The following is a 17605-nucleotide window of genomic DNA, read 5'->3' as shown; positions in this document are numbered from 1 at the left end:
TCGATCGACGCTCATATCATCACATCGATCGACACTCAAACTGTGTTGACATGCGACAGCTGAAATACTGGACTAGGTAACGATAAGACTCGCATGTGAAAGCTGGATATCTTGGTATTAGACATCCAATTATAGGATTGTCATTCACATACCCTTAGCATCTATATCTCTATAATCTTGATTGCCTGAAACCTTAGATCTAGCTATTTTTTCATTTTGCTTACAACAACCCAATCAATCAAACTGCTTTACTTGTTTACGGCTGTATAATCTATTTGTCTAGCTTAATCATTGACTGCATTTGTGTTCATTGTGTGCCTACGCTCCACGTGGATTCAATCCCTAAGTACTACAACTGAATCTCTTATTTGAGAAAGTAAAGCTACTCATAGGATAATGTGAGTGATATCATCTACTAGACGAAAGACGTTCAATAACAATGTCGACATCTTGATAATAACTTGAAATTTAATAAAATTTCCCTATTCACAAAATATTCTTCTACAAAACAACACGATTTTCTACTAAACCGGGACCCTGATCAAGCCTACCTATGTATTCAATCTCATAAAATTGCGATAAGCATGTCAAATAGCTTTCTATCAAAACCAACTTTGACCTTATATCAGGATAGTATCAACTAAAATGCTAAACTAAGATATAAACATCGTGCTTAATATAGACCACGTCAAACAATGTTTGTTAAGCATCAACCTCTTATCAAAATAGTATTAACTACATAAATTAAATACCCGAATGTACATATCATACTTGATTAATGGAACACTTCAAATGAGGATAATAAGCGACCTTTTACTATGATGATCTCAGATAAAGATAGTAACGAGTCAGGGCAGATCCCCAAACGAAACAAATGATTAATATAAATAAAAAATTCAACAAAACATAAATTCAGTATATAATGGCTAAATGCATTTATTCATTAAAAAACGTGGCCGCCTTCATCGTGCCTCAGCCGCCCGAGCCTGCCCTTGCTCTAGTGCCATCCCAAAATTTTTTGAGGCTTAAAGCATGTAAAAAGTAGTTTGGCCTTTATAGTAAGTTAGCAAAACAATTATAGCAAAATGAGTTATGGCCTAGCTCGAACCATAGGAAAGAAGATCATTAACTTCTTCTATGTAACCATTAGAGCTACGTTTAATTTTGAAAAATGTGGCATATATTTTATTTTTCTAATATGTGGCCTAAAGCCATTGCTTCACCTGCTTTGATGTAGGGACGGGCCTGCCTTGCTCTCTGAATTAATCATCGATTTCTACCTGTAGCACCATCTCCAAGGAACCGATGAACCGAGGTTGCTTCCAAATTTTTCAACTCCGAAAGGCACCTTCAGCAAAGAATCTTCAAGAGAAAACTCCTCAGGAAGATCGAGCTTCCCAATAGAAAGATCTGACACTACAGAGATATCCCGCTCAGACCCAAGCTCGATTTATTTTTCTCAAATGTGAAAGAACTTGTCTGATAGCAGCAGATAATTTCACATAATTTCTTTGGTGAGATCGATGTTGGAAAACGTTTTGTTGAAGACGAACTTTGCAATCTAATTTAAGATTTCTCTTCTCCCATATCTCCTTTAAGGAGCTGAACAAGTTCAAGTAGCTGGTGGCAAGAATCATCTTGGCCTCGTTAAAGGCTGGGCGCAAACCTATGGCGTTTTTTGTCGTTCAACCCTCAATACGTGCCTCCATTTTAGAAACCCTCTCGGGATTAGCCTTCCTTTTATTTCCAACCACCAGAAGTTGGGCCTCGAGAGCTGTCTTGTTCCCCTAGATTTTCTACAGATGCCAATTGAACCATGTTAGCACACTCTTTTTTCCTAAGCTACTTTCAAACTGAGGATCAGCTTCCTAACAACCTTTTTGACCTCATTATGCTCGGCAGCGCAGGAGATTTCCCTCAAATACTGGTCTAACATTGCAGCGATTTTTTATTCGCCTCCATAGCTTGAAACTGAATTCTTTTGGAAAGATAAAAAGCAACAATGAGTCTGTAAGATAGTTTCTCATACTTCAGCATGCACGACCGTCATATTTACGTACATGCTCGGCATATTAAAAAGAGACGGAACTTACCCTGCCGGTTTGAAGTGCCCTATCAGGTGGGCGACATTGTATGGATCCTCAGAGATCGGGAAGCCTTTGGCATGGGTGAACCACCAGTGGAAGGGTTTACTCCTAGAACCTAGCTCGATGAGCTCGAACGCAAGTCGGCAACCCTCGGTCTTGGCCTTTTTGGCGGTAGATTTTGTTTGTTAGAACCTGCCATACTTAAAAGTTCCGCGCCATGAATTTTGGTTGATAGAATCTCCTTACGAATAACAGCATTGACGCGGTTACTAGTTGTTTGAGAGTCGACAGGAACACAAGTCTCCTCTCGGAGGACTTTGGAAGCATCACTAACGTCAACAGAAAAGATTCTGTCCCCCCTGCCCCCCCCCCCCCCCCCCCCCCACCTTCCCCCGGTGCTACTATTCCGACTCTTCGCGAAATTGTGGAACATAGGTGTTATCCTAGTAGATATTGTTCGCGAATTAACTGAAGAAATAAGGGGAGAGGTGATAAAACTGAGTCTTCGACGTCCGAATTTATAGTCAAGGCTTAAAAGACAACATACAAAGGCTTTCACACACTACTACAGGCCTCAAACCTAGCTTTCACAAAATATAGGTTATGAGGGTTATTGAAAGCACACTAAATAAGGCTCCTAAACTAAGGATCAGCCATGCTTAGCCTCTTAACATGACAGCTTATACTCTCTCACATTTTAAGCGTTTTTTTCCTAAATATCCGGAAGGGAAACTCTAAGAACGAAGGAGAGAAGACATTAGAGAGTGGAATGGTATAAAATGTTCATCCTTAAAGTTCTATTTATAACCATAGTTTTCATGGATACCCTTTGACATGTATCTGACGAGGTGTTTTCACTGAATACTCTCAAATCATTCAGTAACGGACATGAGTATGGACAACATCATTTTGCTTTATATTATGATCTCAGACTCAGCAACTCTAGTAAGTTAAGTGCATAAAGTTTGGTTAAATAACTTGCATGGTAAGTAACTTTTCCACCTAACCCCATTTAAAGCCTTTGAACCAATCATGCTAAAGACAAGTGTTGAAGTAGACTCTAGGCTTCCTCTCCTAGTTCGTTGTAGATTCCCAAAAGTGTAGAATGTGGTTTCACTTATTCGTAACCTTGCATGACATGTTTCCACCAAATCTCTTATGCATTTCCCTACCTTCACTATGGCTCCACACTAACAAAAGAGTGTATACAGGATGTAATTTAGCCATAAAATTTGTGTGTTACTTAGTGGAAAACTTCTACTTAATCATTATGTTTTATATCACATATGCTTCCCATTAGGTAAACCAAAATAATTTTAATTTCCAAGCTATACTTACACCTTGTCCTCTTCATTTATCAAACCTTAATAATCCTTATTATATTCCACATACTATCCTGGTTAGAATGGATTTGTCGCTCAATCTGAACCATTGACTATAGTTGAAGTTTTCTACACTTGTGTTGACTTACTTCCTTCAGCCAATTATTGTGTAAAACAATTCTTTATTCTTTAGAACACGATTGCACATTTTCATTTGGCCATCAACTCATCCGATAAGCCAATTTCACCCATATCAACCAAAATCTGGTTCCTACACACCATCCTTATTTTACATTGGGAAATTTGTATAGGTTGATATCCATACTCATTTCTTTTTTTTTTGAATGAATGTTAAATTTTATTCAAACAAAAAACTCCTTTGGTTTACATTTACATGCTTCATATGAAAGAAATATTTCTCCTATACATTTCTATAGACTTCCTATGTACTTTGACCATTATAGTTAACTTCCATTGAACATTTCTCATTCTGCTTGTCCAGTCATAATTCTTCTTCGACCATTCCTATTTAATTTCTCTATCACGATGACCCTTAATGATTTCCCTCTGGACCTGATGTCTTTGATTTACCTTCATTCCTTTACCTGGCCCATTCTATTCTATATCGCTCGTTATCAAACAACTCCCAATTTACTCAAGCCAATTGGATTCTGGCTTGACTAAAAGTCTTCTTTTAAACAATAATATTGGTTTGGATTGAATCTTACTTGATTTTGGTGATTTTGAATATCCTTACATGCTCGAACTTAACCATACTACGTCTTCAGGTCCTCATCTTGACCAAATAGACTTCCAGTCGTTTCATAGTAAATATTTTTCGACCGAGTCTTCATTCTTCTCCTCTAGTAGTATTTTTCTCCCAATGTTGATCATTCCTCAATTGTTCACTTGTCGTTGATTTCCTACTCAAGGTCAGCGGTATTACATTATTCTCTCCTTAAAATGAATTCCTCTTAAAGTCATGCACCATGATTCTGCAGTGTTACTCTGGCATCACAATTTACTTATGCCTTACATCTAACTAACCATTTTGCTAACCACTTTGCCTTCTCCATAACTGCTTGAACTCAAACTCTCATTGTATAGTCTACAACCTCCAACTTTCTTCTTTGCTGAATACTTCAGCACATTATTCTGCTTATCATTATTCTGCACATTATTTACGATCTTTTCTCGTTAAGCTTATTTTTGTTTCTAAATTTTGCAGTGTTTCTCTCCTCCCTAAAGTTATACTTATTGATTTCCCCAGATATATCTTTACTTCGCTACTCCTCTTGCAAGCCCTCCTTTCCAAGCACTTCTTCTTTACTTATCCAATTTTTATTAATCTGTTTACCTACTTCCCACCACCATTTCTTATCATCATTTTACAGCGTCACAAAAAAAAATTCACCCAATCAAAACTCCTTTTTATCATCCTATGATCTTCATGAAATGTATATACCCTTTTTGAAAAAAACCTCTACTCATATTTCATAGACTACTAAGATACCACCATTTTCTAGTTGACTTAATCATGTTGTGACATCTCTTTGTCCTCAACTCAAACTTGCATTTTCATCACACCATTTTCGATTTCATTAACATCCTCCTGATGTATTTGACTGGTCTCACACTTTCCTTGCCTCTTCATTTACTTCTTCAGTATGTGCATTCTCCTTGAAATCTTCAAAGATGCTAACAAGTATTCTCCTTGCTTTCCTTGAAAATTAATCCCTACTCCTTTGAGTATCACAAGTCAATTTCCACACAAAAAATGCCTCTAACTCCTCTGACTTCTGCACTCACATCCTTGAAAACCACTAATGTCTCTGACACTTCACACACTTCTTCACTCACAACCACTGATAACCACTGAATCTTCATGTTTCTCCACTCAAACCAATGATGACCACTAACTCTGAACACTTCTTCATTCACTTCCAACCTACCATAACCAATGCATTTTCACTATGAAGGACTAAATCTTGCTCGATTTCGGGAGCCAGCTATGTCAACAAATCGCGAGTACTTGCATTTTGTAGCTGATCGGCTCCTATAGCTGATGCCATGTTCGCTAAGATCGATGGCCCATTTTGATAATCGGTGGAACTGGTTCGTGTTTTTCATGACAGTGCGTAGGGGCTGGTTGTTCAGGATGAGGACACTGCTTATAGAGAGCTATGAGACTGCAGTGTAGAGGTAGATCGTATCCCCTTTGTTGGGTTTAACTATTACTGGTGGTGTTGTATGATACTGTTTGACCTGGCCGAAAGCTTCCTCACATTTTTTGTCCCAGGTAAATTTGCGTTGCCCTGAAGGAAGTCACAGAAGGAGAGACATTTATCCATGTACCTTGAGATGAATCGGTTAAGGGGTGCGACTCGGCCTGTCAAACATTGTACTTCTTGGCTGTTCTTTTTTTTTCAGAAGGTCAAGGATTCATATATAAGATCTGTTTCGGATTTGCCTCAATTCCCCTTTAACTGATGATATATCCTAGGAATTCGCTAGACCAACCCAAAATATGCACTTTGTCGGGTTCAACTACATGTCGTATTCACTTAGGGTGCAAAAACATTCCTTCAAACGTTTGAGATGATAGGCGGCGATCAATGATTTGACCAACATATCGTCGATATATACTTCCATTGCAACGCCGAGCTTATCGGTAAACATTCACAATTCTTTGTCAGGTTTCTCCCGCATCTTTAATTTTGGGTTTTCAGTTTTTAATTGTATATTTACTTATTCTAATTTTCTTGCTTTTAAATATCAAATTATAATATTATGATAGATGTTTAATTTAATATTTATATTTCATATATTGTATATTTACTTATTATTTATTTATCTTTATATTGTATATTTACTTATTATTGTTTAATATAATATTTTTATTTCTTATATTGTATATTTACTTATTATTTATTTTTCCTTATATTGTATATTTACTTATTATTTATTATTTATTTTTTAGTAACAATGTCACATGGCTTCTTTCAGAAAAAAATATTTTTTCGTAGGAATTTCATGTTTACCACTTTCATGGTACCATTATTCATCTTTACCACTACTAAATAGACATTTTTCAAAAATATTTTCTTCATTACGTGGCAAAAGACTATTATTTCCTTGTTATCTATATATATAATAAATAAATACTTAAATTAAAAACAATAATAAAAAAAATTATGTTTCTGAATTATATTTTTTTCAAATTCGAAATTTTTTATAATTTTTTTTTAAAATGTTTTTTCTAATTCTTGTTTTTTCAAAATTTCTTTTCGAAAATAAAAAATTATGGTTGAAACTATTTTTTTAATTTTTTATTTATTTTTTAAGTATTTATTTATATATTTATTAGAATCCTAAATTTCACATTCCAAAAACCATACCTCACCTCTCAACTCTATACCCTAAGTCTAGATTTGTTAACCCTAGGGGTATAAATATATTTTATCATTCATTAAAAGTGAGGGTTAACATGAAAAGTAGTATTATGAATGTGGTATTTGTGGCAATTTTCATATTTTTTTCTCTGATGTGAATGCTTTATGGAGTCTTAAAAGGTTCTTTTTATTAGTATATACTAGGGTTAAACCCGCCCTACGGGTGGGTGAGCAATTTCAAAAACAAACAAAAATATTTCAAATTTATTATATATTTGAATATAGTTTTTGTATATAAGTGTTTTGTAATCTTTTGCATTAATCTTTAATGCTGCAAAATATTATAATAATTAGATATTATGTTTTACATTGTGTAAGGAGATACAAATGAATATTTGATAGTGATATCTCATTCAATTCATTATACACTTTTCAAAACTAAAAAGTGATTTTTTTGTTACTTTAAATCTCTAAATAGATAATAAACCAAATGATTATTAAAGATATAATTAAATTAAGTTCGGGTTTATAACTCTAATTTTTATTAATGATTAATTTGATTGCTAAATTATAAATATTTAATGAAGTTACATAATTTTTGTGTTTGTGAAAATATAATTTTAATCTACTTTGTTTATATTTAAAATCACACATTTGAAAAATGTAACTGTAACTATCATAATTACCAGAGTCTAAAAAATAAGAATGAAAGGTTAAACTCAACGAAACACCAGATCATTGGAGCTTAATATAGAAAATAACATAATATCATGTTTTACTGATAAATTTTATTGGATAAATTTCAAAATGTGATAAATTTCTTCACTTGATGATGTGTTTTCATGAAAACAAAAACAAAATTCTACTTTATTAATAGAAATTTATTTATTATATTTTATTATTTTTGATACGATAGAGATAAACAAAAGTTTGTCACTGAGATTTAAACGTATATAGTAATCAAGAGAAAGAAGCTAAGGCATGGGTAAATCAACTCCATGTGATACATATGTAAAACCATGAGAACGAGACACAAACTACATAGTGCATTTCAGAGTTGATTGTTTGCGCTATGGTGTAGTAATTCTACTTTTCCAAGTCATCCCTCGGTATTTGTCTGTCCTGAACCGAGAAAATGTAAAAACTCATGTTGTAATGCTGAGATCAACTTCTAGATCTATGTAGATGTAAAATTTTAAGGATTGTATGGATTCAGAAGTGGTTAGATAGCTGTCTGGCAGTATTTCACACTTATAAAGATGATAAAGGCAGTGATCATAGCCTACTTATCTTACGAAGAGAAAAACCAACCCTTACTTGCAGCTGTACTGGTGGTTTTTGTACGATGATGGGTGGAGGATTTCACCTTGATTGGCACTAGGACCCAACATTGTTTTCTGTTTAGAAAGCTAAATGGAAAAAATCAAGAAAGATGATATGATTCAAAGCGAGAAATGTAAGAGGGGACAATTGACTTAAGAGTTAGATTTATAGTGAGGCCCTGTTCGTTTATTAAACGCAGCGACTTAGATGAGATTTGGTATTACTTAGAACCGCGTATTTCAAATTTCTCTCTCAGGCACGAAACCCAATGACCAGCTACCTACCCCAGAAACATTAACTTTCCTCCGCAACCACCCTTTTCCCACCGTAGAAAAAGAAGAATCCCGCCGCAGCTTCTCCGTCCGATGTCAGAAACTCAGTAGATTCATCTTCTCTTCGGTCAAGTTGTAGATCTCCACATGGCTAGCCGATCCCTGAGACCCTGTATCCGAGGAAACCACTCCTTCTATGCTCTCTCAGGATCTAAAAAAACCGGCAGCCAGGTCAAATCTATAGAGATCTAAAGCTTCGAGCCTCAACGCCTTTACCTCCTAGTGAGGATAGTCACCTATTTACCTTTGTTTTAAGGAGTCCTGCAAACCAGAAGAAGAAAGGCTAACGAAAAATGTCTCATAGATACACAAGGGAGGAGAAAGGGAAAGGAAAAAAAGAGAAGTCAAGAGCTGAGCGCCGTCGTCCGATTCAGATACCCCAGAGCGACAACTCCGCTTTGATTGAAGAAAACAAACTTACCCTTATTGGGAGAGTGACTAACCCAACAATCCAAAAGACGCAATGGGTGGTAGAATGGCCTCTACAGTACTGGAATGTGGATGGAGAACTCACGGGAAGAGAGTTCGGCCCAGAACTCTTCCAGATCCGGTTCTCTTCGGAGGAAGCCCTTCAATCAGTTCTCAGGAAAGGGCCCTATCATTACAAGAGATGGATGATTCTACTACAGAGGTGGGAACCTGTAGTTTCTAACTCTTTCCCAAGAATGATCGACTTCTGGATCAGAATTCATGGACTACCTCTACATTACTGGACAGAAGATACCCTGGAAGCAATAGGAAAGGAGTTAGGTCCTCGCTTGGGTAAGGACGTGACTCACGGGAGAATCAGGGTACTCATAGATGGGCTAAAAAATCTGGAGATGCAGCTCCCTCTCCAACTACCCTCAGGGGAGGTTATATCAGTTAATCTGGAGTATGAAAAGTTAGAGAAACACTGTTTTCTCTGCTATTCTCTTTGTCATGAAAAAGATAACTGCCCACAATACAAGGATGACACAGGAGAGCGGTCTCCGCAAGGAATCAGCCAGAAGAATACGCTGCGTAAGTTGGAAGAACATCGCCGTATTCACGATAACAAACGTTCAATCTCGCTGAGCTCGAGAGACAGGGTCTCAGACCCTAGGGAGCAAAGATCCAGCCAGAGGTCAGTCTACTCAAGACTGCAGGAACCCGTAAGAGGTCGCACCTACCAGACAGAACTCTCAAGACCTCACATTGCCAGAGAAAGAGATAGAAGAAGGTATGGAGAGAACATGGAAGAAAGGACTAGATCTTTTGACCGAGAAATATCCTCTCACCACAGCTATCCAACTCAGCGCAATCAGTCACCATCCAAAAGGGTATGGAGAGAAAGATCTCCAGGGAACAGAAGCAAGGAACATAGGAGACCTATATCTTCAGGACACAATACACAAAGCTCAAGAACCCCGCCGTCTAGACCTGCTAGAGAACCAATGAACTTACCGGCTGCTCCGGACCAAGAGGAAGTCATTAGTGGGTCGAGATACCGAGTCCCTACATTGGAAAGAAGAGAGGAAGAACTTATCCAAGGGGCAGAAAGAATCTCTGCCCTCGAAAGGTTGGAAGAACCCCCCTTGCATCAAGAGAGGATCTCGGCCTTAGAGAGAATTGAAGAAGTCCCTAATCAGACACCGGAGAGGATCTCAGCGTTAGAGAGGATCGAGGACCCAATGGAAGTAGAACCTCGACCATCAGGCCTGTCAAGCTCCCTGCTAGCACGTCTTCAGGATGTTGAAATCACCTATGAAGCTGAAGAGAATCAAAGCCCACAGGTAGGAGTTGGAGGGGAAAGAAGAATCGGAAGCACCTCCAGCCCCCAAACTCACCAGGAAAGTCCAAGAATCCCGGCTAGCCTCAGGTTGGGATCATCGTCGGGCTCCAGGAAGAGGAGTAATACACAGGCCACAGCCCCAGCAAAGAAGGCCACTAGAGCAAAGCAACCTCCTAAAAAGAAACCACCAGGGAGGATAACGGGAGCTACAAACACTCGAGCTATCAGAAGCCCCATTCAAGGAACCCGACTCTCTAAGCAACTTACAGCAAAAGCAAGGCCTGCGGCTCGCAAGAAGCTTTGTGTGGACAAAAATGGGCAGGGTCAGAATTTACCTTTGAATAAGGATAATATTGTAGCAGGAACCAGTGGGACTAGGGTGGATTTTCAAAATCCGCCTCCCCAAATTCCTTAGCTGTTCTGAGTTGGAACTGTCAGGGTCTAGGGGGTGACCTGACAGTTCCAAGAATCCGGGAGCTGAAACGTGTTCATGCACCGGATATTTTGTATTTCATGGAGACTAAAAATCATGATGATTTCGTTTTAAAAACTCTTCAATCTCCAGAATATCAGCACCACTTCCTAGTTCCACCAGCGGGTCTCAGCGGAGGCCTTGCTCTCTTGTGGAAAAAAGATTTAGATCTCGAGGTGTTGAGAGCCACGACAAATTACATAGACACAAGAATTATATTCAAGAGGAACAATTTCTTTGTCACCTTCATCTACGGCTCCCCTCAGCAAGAGAATCGAGCGGCTTTTTGGGAAGAAATCTCGCTTCTGGGCCAAGGAAGAGACTCAGCTTGGGCTCTAACTGGTGATTTTAATGATATCTTGGACAACTCAGAGAAGAGTGGAGGCCCGCCACGTGCTGAAGGCTCATTCATAGCGTTTCGAAGCTTTGTATCTATCAACGGTCTATGGGACGTAAAACATACGGGAAACCAACTGTCTTGGAGGGGAAAAAGGCATACTCATGATATAAAATCAAGACTAGATCGAACGCTAGCGAATGTTGCTTGGTTTGATATGTTCCCCTCAGGAAGCTGTAATTACCTCAGATATGAGGGTTCGGACCACAGGCCACTCATGACCTACTGTGGGACGCAAGAGGTTAAGCAAAAGAGACCGTTCAGATATGATAGAAGACTCAATGACAATGCTGAAGCTAGGAAAATCATTGAGGAGGCGTGGAAGGCAGATCAGCAGGAGGCCTTAGAGGTGAAAATATCAAGATGCAGAAGGGAGATCATCAAGTGGGCAAGAGAGCAGAAGGAGATTAATGCGAGGGTGATTCTTCATAAGCAATCTGAGCTGGAGAAGGAGTTAACAGCTACAATCCCGGATATTGTCAAAATTACAGCGCTCACTGAGGACCTTGTGGAAGCTTACAAAGCAGAAGAACTGTTCTGGAGGCAAAGGAGCAGAATCCTATGGCTGCAAGGAGGGGACAAGAACAGCGCGTACTTCCACGCAGTCACCAAAGGGAGAAAGGCGATCAATAGACTCTCAACGATAGAGAATGCTGAAGGAGTTCCGGTTTATGAAGAAGAAGAGATAGGCCGCGTTTTTGCAGAGTTTTATAAGAAACTCTTCACTTCAAACGGCAACTCTTCGTTCCATACGGTGGAGGAGACAATCTCAAGATGCATCACCGAATAGATGAATGATAAACTTTGTCAACTGCCAGACATGTAAGAAGTAAGGATAGCAACGTTTGCGATACACAGCGACAAAGCGCCTGGGCCAGACGGCTTCTCTTCAAGTTTTTATCAAGCGTTTTGGAGCACAGTGGGTCAAGACCTTTACCGAGATATTCGGACCTTCTTTGTCACGGGGGTTATGAGTAGAAGCATCAATGAGACTCATGTCTGCTTAATTCCCAAGACGACAGCACCTAAGACAGCATCGGAGTATCGGCCAATAGCTCTCTGTAACGTCAGGTACAAGGTTATTGCAAAGATTCTGACCTCGCGACTGCAGCACTGGCTCCCGACATTAATATCTCAGCACCAGACAGCCTTTGTCCCGGGAAGGGCCATCTCAGATAATGTCCTTATTACCCACGAGACCCTACATTATCTGAAAGTGTCAGGGGCTTCAAAGAGATGTTCGATGGCGGTCAAGACAGACATGAGCAAAGCCTACGACAGGATAGAGTGGAGCTTCCTAGAAGCGGTGTTAAAAAGATGGGGTTCAGAGACACTTGGATCGGATGGGTTATGGAATGTGTTACTTCGGTGACATATTCCTTTCTAATTAATGGGTCACCTTTGGAGAGTCACCCCCTAGAGGACTTAGACAAGGAGACCCGATCTCTCCGTACCTCTTTATTCTGTGTACTGAGGTGCTGTCGGGCTTATGTAAGAACGCTCAGTCGCAAGGAAAGCTTAGAGGCCTGCAGGTGTCGCAGAAGAGCCCGTATGTCAATCACCTGTTGTTCGCGGATGATACGATGCTATTCTGCAAGACAAACGTGAGGAACTGCAGAGAATTAAGCTATATTCTCCGCCGGTATGAGCAGAGTTCGGGACAGAGCATTAATTTGGATAAATCAACAGTTACGTTCTCAGGAAAAACACCAGACAGCGTTAAGGATAGAGTGAAGAATGTGCTGGGTATTTTGAAGGAAGGGGGTATGGGGAAGTATCTGGGGCTCCCAGAGTCGTTTGGACGGAGCAAGCGAGATGTCTTCACCGGAGTGGTGGATAAAATCAGGCAGAGAGCGCACTCATGGACAACCAAGTTCCTGTCGGGAGCAGGGAAACACGTTATGCTGCAGTCTGTGCTGACGGCATTACCCACCTTCTCTATGTCAAGCTTCAAAATCCCAATCTCACTTTGTAGAAGAATCCAATCTATCCTTACGAGATTTTGGTGGGACAGTGCACCTGATAAAAGAAAGATCTCATGGGTTGCGTGGAGTATTATGGCGCAGCCTAAATGTAGGGGAGGATTGGGGTTCAAGAATATTGAAGAGTACAACGACTCCCTGTTGGGAAAGCTTAGCTGGAGGATCTTGAGCAACCCAAACTCTCTCCTCTCTCGAATCCTCAAAGGCAAATATTTCCCTGATTGCGATTTCATGGAAAGTCGAGACAAAACAGGTTCTTCGCATGGCTGGACCGGGATCATGGCGGGGAAAGCAGTACTTGAAAAAGGCCTAGGATTCCTAGTGGGAGAAGGTAAAAACATAAGAGTCTGGTCTGATCAATGGCTGTCCCCGTTGAGACCTCTAGCTCCAATTGGCCCCCCAACTCTGGCTAATAAAGACCTACTGGTGGCTGACCTGTTGGATCATCAGACCAACGAGTGGGACCTGGCCAAAATTCGACTTCATTTGCCTCAGTATGAGGATTTAATCAGACTGATCATACCAGGGAATTCAAAACCGATGGATAAGCTAGTCTGGTTACCTGATCCTTCAGGAGTGTACTCAACAAAATCAGGTTACAAAAAGATCTGTGAAGTGGAAGAACCTCCTCCCCCAGAGGCGTTTGATTGGATTAAAAATGTGTGGAAGCTGCGTACTTCGCCCAAGATTCAACACTTTCTGTGGAGGATGCTTAATAATGCCCTTCCAGTGGGCTCTCTGTTGGCAATTAGAGGAATTCAGACAGAACTAAGTTGCAAAAGGTGTGGTGCCCAAGAATCCATAGAGCACCTCTTCACCAACTGCCCTTTTGCAGCAGAGTTCTGGACCAAAGCTCCTCTAATGTCTACTCCAGGAATCACCACTGAAATGGTCTCCCTGAAGAACTGGTTATCTATCAACGCTAGCATGAGAGCTCTTCCTCCTGTCGGTGTAGCTGATACAGTCCTTGTACCCTGGTTGCTTTGGAACCTTTGGAAAGCGAGAAATGGGTTGGTCTTTGAAGGAAAAAGCGTCCAGGTGGAAGACATCATCACCAAGGCTGTTGCGGAGGCTCGAGCATGGGAAGCAGCTAATGTTCTCACCAGCACGAAGGAAAAGAAGACCCCAAGCTCCAGACCTCCCTTAACAGGTCCGGTGTGCTGGACTGATGGAGCTTGGAGAGAACCATCAAAGTTAGGAGGTATGGGCTGGATCATAAAGAGTAGAGAGGGAGAAGTGATCTGTCGGGGCTCCTCTAATAGAACTCACGTTGGCTCAGCACTTATGGCCGAAGCTTTGGCGGTACGCGAAGCTCTCAGAAAGGCAAAGGAGTTAAATCTCCAAAGCCTCCAAATCTTTTCGGACTCTCAGGTCCTTGTTTCTGCCCTGTGTCAAGGGTTGGATTTGAACGAGATTGCAGGTGTCCAGCAGGATATCAAAAGCCTTGCCACTCTCTTCTGTCCTTTATCTTTTTCTGTCATCTCTCGTTTAGAAAACTCTCAAGCTGATTCCTTGGCAAAATCAGGTCTTGATCGTCTTATGTTAGCCTAAACTCTTCATCTTGCGTAATAGAAGTAGTAGTTTGACAAAAAAAAAAGATGAGATTTGGTATGGCGCATATAGCATTATATTGTTTATTTGAATAGAGCTTGATTTTGTTGTAACATTGAATTCATTTTCTCAATTTATGTAAGATACGAAAAGGAAACTGCTTGCCTAAATTATTCAAGCGATTAAGAGGGCAACTGGTTTTCCCGCTACCACCAGCAAACGCAGCTTTTGTGGTTGGTAGCAGTTGTCGGCGGTTTGCAACAATCGCTCAAATCGCTCTAAACCGCTTCAAACCGCTCTGAATCTCATAAATTCAAAAGCTGGCTCCAGCTAGCGTTTGCGGTTGCAAGCGGTTGCGGGAGGGCAAAAAAAATTTCTTTTTTTTTAAAACAATATATATACAAAAGTAAAAATGTTTAATAAAAAAATTAAAATATATCTATTATATTTTGATTAATATTATAAAATTTTATAATAAAAACAATTTCAATAAATTTTCAAAAATTAAAATTATAACTTTCTAAATATAAATTTTATATTTATTATAATTTTATGATTTTTGATATTTTTATAATTATATTAAATGTAAATATTGTTAATTTATTATTTGACTGTTACTGCATTTAGTAGTTAACCAGTCAGAAGTCACCCGCAAACGCACCAATTTTTAACTATAGTACCAGTCGCACAAATCTCTTAAAACCGCTAGAAACCGCAACCGCCCGCATCCACAAACTCCCGCAACCGCAACCGCAACCGCTGTGTTTGAACCAGTCAGGCCCTAGTCCAAATTTTTATATAATATATATAATGTCATGTTTAAGACCAAACAAAAAAAAGGATTATAAAGTAAAGTAAATTTAAATATGTTTGAATGTGATTATACTATGGGCAATTCTCCTAAATAGACTATTTTGAAGTTTTGGTCATAAAAATAGACTACAAGAACGAAAATGAGTAAAATGTTTCATTTAATAGGTAAAAAGACCCTAAATGAAACAAAGTATCTTTTATCAGCAATCATGAACTGAAAATGGTCTATTTAGGAGAATGACCAAAATGTTTCATTTAATAGTCTCAAACAAAGTATCTTTTATCAGCAATCATGTTAAGATCATGCTTCGAAGTTTACTTGAGTTTTTCAGAGAGTTTGATGACTTTCTCGAAACTCTTCCTAGCTTCCTTTTTCCTATGGATACTGCTAAAATCCAAACCTTCTTCAACAAACAGAACATAGAACTCTCGCCTCCCAACAGAGAGTGCAGCTGACACTGGACTTACTCTGTAAACCAGATTACCAACCATCCTAGGCACGCTTGACTTGGTTGCTTCTTGCCATGTTTTCTTTAACCGCAGAGTATGCTTCATCTTGTGTCACCCAACGTTCTTGTCCATTATCAGTGCAATCTGGGTCCCACAAGACTAAAGAAATGGTATACAATTCTATCCGAAAGTAAACAAAAAATTGTGTTAAGTACCTATTGAGTCATTGTAATTGAATCCAGAATATGATTCATATTGAAAATCATTGGTCTGTTGTAATAATAGCTGGAAGCATTGTCAAGCATCCAATCTGTCACAACAGTATTAACAACACCACGTCAAATTATTTATAACTATGAAATGAAAAGTCAAAAAAAATTGTGAAACAAAAAGGTGAAAGAACCTGAGAGTGACCCAAAAGAGGCTCTGTTTGGCTCACTGGTGATGATACTTTATAGAGTTATAGGCATCAAAACTTAGAAGTCAGAAGTCTTCTGCAAACTGTGTAATCCGACAAAACTTGCTGATGGGAGACATAACTATAACAGGAGAAATCTTAAGATAATGGTGGAGAAATACTTACCGCGTGTACAATACTCTGGTGCGCCGTTTGTTTTGGCTCCTTGCTGAGAAGTTGTTATATCTCTCTGAAAGCTAGAAGCATGCATATCATACTGCATGCTTGCATGTGCTAACTGTAATGTCAGACACATAAAAAAAAATTAGACCTACTCTAAAATATGGTAGGCAAGGTTGAATAAATACTCGTACCAGTTCCCAAAGGAGTGAGATCCCACAACAACAAATGGTTGTCTGTGCCACCTGTAACCAGTCTGCATTTTCTTCTAAGCAGAGCCGATGTTAAAACTTGAGAGTTTTTCTTTATCTGCTCTATGTAAGCTTTGTTCTCTTGAATGGCTACTTGTTTCAAGGCAATGGCAAGAGCTGCGATATGGATGTTGTGAGGACCTCCTTGTAGCGACGGGAAAAACAACAAAGTTGATATTGCACCGATCACATTCACAATCTATGTCTTACAAACAAAAAAGGTATCCCTTGACTTTTTCATTTCCTTAGTCAAATTCTTACTTTTTTGGCAAAACTTATCCGCCACTACCCCAAGATATCAAAATTTGGAATTGGACCTGTTTAAGTTGTTGGTGACCTCCACATGCTTGAATCTAAGTCTATTGTGCTCTGAACCACAACCCATCTATTTCTAGCATTCTCTTGTTCCTCATGCTTCGATAAAGTTACGCAACAGCGTGTTATAAGACATCAAACAGGCACTTTATACTCTATACAAAACATTAACAATTTCTATTGACTTATTACAGCTTACCTTGGAGCTTCGATCTGCACTTGGAAATATAGACTCCGGTGTCTTAAATATCACAGCTCTACAATCATAATATAACAGTAATTTAAGATTTCAGAGGAAGAAGAGGAATGTTAGGCTTTTTAAATCCCATGTCCAACTCTGCGTTGTCCGATTAGTACGATATTGTCCGGCCCGGAGGCAAAGCCCGCATGGATTTGGTTTTGGGCTCCTTCCCAAAAGGCCTCGTACTAATCAGAGTTGGACATCCTTTTATATACTAGACATTATTTATCTAGACTTCTCATGTGGGACTTTGTTTGCATTCACAACAAACCTCCTCTCAAACCAAGTACCACATTGAACCCTTGGTTTCCAACCTTTAGCAAAACCTGGTACACATCTTGTACCGC

The 17605-nt window shown here is 39.3% G+C and overlaps 1 protein-coding gene and 1 long non-coding RNA gene across 5 annotated transcripts in view; both read right to left on the bottom strand.

Moving 5' to 3' along the window:
* LOC103833097 overlaps window positions 1-17605 on the bottom strand; it is a 1138500-nt gene that overhangs the window by 689889 nt on the left and 431006 nt on the right. The window lies entirely within an intron of this gene.
* LOC117127155 lies at window positions 15111-16365 on the bottom strand. The gene is made up of 2 exons (XR_004449981.1): window positions 16278-16365; window positions 15111-16184 (listed from the first exon to the last, which is right to left on the bottom strand). It is a non-coding gene; the product is annotated as an uncharacterized LOC117127155 (long non-coding RNA).

This window comes from Brassica rapa, chromosome A08, assembly GCF_000309985.2.
Source record: "Brassica rapa cultivar Chiifu-401-42 chromosome A08, CAAS_Brap_v3.01, whole genome shotgun sequence".
Classification (NCBI taxonomy): domain Eukaryota; kingdom Viridiplantae; phylum Streptophyta; class Magnoliopsida; order Brassicales; family Brassicaceae; genus Brassica; species Brassica rapa.
This window is presented reverse-complemented; position numbering and strand designations above follow the sequence as displayed.